The 3,495-nt window shown below is 34.6% G+C and overlaps 1 pseudogene; it reads right to left on the bottom strand.

The window, feature by feature from the left end:
* Positions 1–1,685: 1,685 nt before the first annotated feature.
* LOC120614474 (uncharacterized) lies at positions 1,686–1,804 on the bottom strand (annotated as a pseudogene).
* Between the last annotated feature and the right edge of the window lie 1,691 nt (positions 1,805–3,495).

Raw genomic sequence — 3,495 nt, 5'->3', positions numbered from 1 at the left:
ACATTTTTAGATTATATGAATACCACACACACACCCGCACACGTGCACACACAATAAAAGCATCTGAAATAGGTACTCTTCTATTATTCTAAATGTACTCCCTGACTGAGACCTGGTATGCTAGCCTGAAGCAAATTATTATAGCCTAGCTATTAGCTCCTAAAAATAGGGAACTATAATGGAAACACTTGGAGATCAAAGAGTATGCAAAATACCATCCCAATAATGGTGCAGCCAGGAGACACATTTGTCCAGATTGCCGTGTCATGGTAGGGTGGTCGTATTTGGCAGCTATCTCTGACTTGTTACGACAACCAGGGCGTCTGGTTCAATTTTCTTTTTCCTTTTATTCTAAGCTTTAAAAAAAAAAATTTGTTAACAAAGTCTCTTTCCCTGTCCCTTTCTCTTCTCTCTTCCCTGGCAAAATTCTGAGGTCAGATTGTTCCTTTTTAAGGCTGTACCAAAATAAATAGGGGGAGGGGGGGATGGGGCAGCAGCATTTGTTGAAGCAGAACTTATGAGTAAAAATTGCTAAAGTGATCTGAAATGAAAATGCCAGGACTGTGACTCTTGGCAATTTTGCAGAATCTGCGTTGAGTGACTGTATATGTGAGCGCACACTTCCTAATAAACTGCTTGGTTATGATCATTCTCCAGTCTAACATTGAATTCTTGGAGCTTATATCAGGGCTACAATACATCACCATCTAAATTTATGTCATGAATCAGCTGTTTGCTATCTTGTAATTAAGTGGGGTAGTAGAATTTGTATAGCGATTAGACTTTAGCCTAAGACTTTAAATAAATGATTTTGTATAGTGCAATATTGTTAAAAGAAACTAGTGAAAAACTAAATATCTGATTTAGCCTACAGATTTCAAATAGGAACAAACAGATAACGGCAAAATTCATTTGAAATCACAAAGTGAAGAACAGAAATCAAATGATCCAAAATGTACCTCTATTTTAAATTCGGGTGCAATTTCCACACAATACAGTGAAGAGATCTTAAATATTAGAGTTTGATGAGTTTTGACAAATAGATACACTTGCGTAATCCACAAATCTATTACAATAAAGAATATAGTCATCCCTTGGTGTCCACAGGAAATTGATCCCAGGATCCCCTGCAGATGACTAAAATCTATAGATGCTCAAGTCTCTTATATAAAAGAATAGTATTTGCATATAACCTATACACATCCTCTCCCATACTTTAAATCATCTATGTGCTTACATGTGTCAGTAATTCTTTTATTTTACTGCTTAGGATTTTATTGTATAAATTTAAATTATTTAACCATTCACTTGTTGATGAACATTTGAGTTATTTCCAGTTTGCAACAATCATAAATAAAACTGCTATGAACATTCTTATATAAGTATTTTTGTCAATGTATGTTTTTATTTTTATTTTTATTTTTGGATAAATACTTAGGAATGGAATTGTTGAGTTATAATGTAATGGTAGCTTTAACGCATACTGCTAACTGGTTTTCTAAATTAGTTGTATCATTTTACACACCTACCACCAATGACTGAGAACTTCAATTGCTACTTGTCAATATTTTTGTCTTGTCAGAGTTTATTTTATTTTATTTTATTTTAGGCGAGGCAACCCTTGGTTGCCCTCACAGATTGCAAGGACCCTGTCAGCTTACAATCCCTTATTTTTTATTTTTTTATGCCTAAAGCACCTGGTCTTCCTAAGTGGTCTCCCGTCCAAGTACTAACCAGGCCCGACCCTGCTTAGCTTCCGAAATCAGATGGGATCAGGCCTGTTCAGGGTAGCATGGCCATATACTTGTCAGAGTTTTAAAATGTAGCTATTATAATAAGCATATACTGGCATCTCATTGTGGTTTCAATTTTTATAAGCGTAGTGACTAATCATGTTGAACATTTTTTCATGTGCCATTAGTTTATTTTCTTTCATAAACATCTGTTCAGGTCTTTTGCCCATTTATTAAAATGTGCTGTTTGGGTTTTTTAAAATTCATTTATAAAAGTTCTTTACATACTTTTCCATAAGTTTATTGTCAGATATATAAATTGCAAATATTTTCTCCCTGTTTTATGCTTTTGATAAGAAGATTTTTTAAATATTTATGAGTTATAAATGATCAATTTTTCATTTTAGTTATTGGATTTTTCTGTTCAGAATTTCAATTTTTTAAGGTTCTATTTCTCTACTGGGTTTCCCATTTGACTATTCATGATGTTCATTCCTTCCTTTAAATTAAACACACATAAATTTCTGTTTTAAACTCTGCTTTCTAATTCTAAAATCTCTGTGATCTCTGGGTCTGTCTCTACTACAATTTCCACCCCCTGGCTATGGAGCACACAATTTCTTGACACTATGCCTATGTAGCAATGTTTTAACATAAACATTATGAATGCTATGTTGTTGAGAGAATATTTTTTTAAAATCTTTCTTTAAAGAGTGTTGAATGTTATTCTGGCAGTGGATCATCATCTTGTTTGTTAGGGTAAGTTTATATTATTCTTTATTCTAAATCTAGAGTAGCCCTACTCCTAAGATATAAACTTTCAGTGACCTATATTGAATGCCCATCGTGTTCATCAAGGCTCCAACTGGTTGCAACTCCCACCTCTCAGAAATATGAGACCTCCACAGCCTATATTTATTTTACAGCTTGTTTACAGCCTACGTTTACTTATATTTACAGCCCTCCAGTGTGCAATATGCACTCACAGCTTAATATTTGATGAAAAAATTAAAAATGATTCCTTGGCAGGCTTTCCTTCTTTGCACAGCTCCTTTCTCTCTGTTCTTAGTTCTACAAATTCTGACCCATTTAGCAGCTCTGAACTCCAATTTCTGCCTCCTAAACTCAGAAAGACTGTCATGCTCTGTTTGGGCTCTACTTCCCTACTTTGCAAGCTGGAAATTCCCTCCAAGAGAAAGCAATAGTAGGGTTTCTTTATGGGGTTCACTTCGTGTTTCCTTTTCCTCAGAGATCACAGTCTTGAGTTGCCACTTCTCAAACATCTAAAATAGTTGCTTCAAATATTGTGTCTACTTGGATCACAATATTTTGTGATGAGTTTATAATGAGTGGGATAGCCCAATATCAGTTACCCTGTCATGCTGAGTAGGAGTACTCGTCAGTAAAAGGTCAGGACATATACAAACACTTCAAAGTTTTTAATAAAAAATCCATTTAAATATCTCTGCTTCCGTAAGAGTAAATTCCCTGGTTTCATCAAACCCAATGCATTTAAGATTCCTGCTGCATTATGCCCTTCAGTGAATTTTCAAATATAAAACAAGCAACTTTTTTAAAAAAGCCATTAATACTTAAGAAGAATTAAACACAGTTATACACTTTTATTGCAAAAAAGCATATGAAATGTAATTATCGGGAATTAGATCTGAGTTGAGCTACACATGACGTTTGATTTCATGTCTTTTCCTCCCTTGACAGAGCATTCCATGCAGGGGCACTTATATGTTCACAGCCGAAGGTG

This window comes from Pteropus medius, unplaced genomic scaffold, assembly GCF_902729225.1.
Source record: "Pteropus medius unplaced genomic scaffold, Ma_sr-lr_union100, whole genome shotgun sequence".
NCBI classification, from domain to species: Eukaryota; Metazoa; Chordata; class Mammalia; order Chiroptera; family Pteropodidae; genus Pteropus; species Pteropus medius.
The sequence above is the reverse complement of the archived record's forward strand: the minus strand, read 5'-3'. Positions and strand labels throughout refer to the sequence as shown.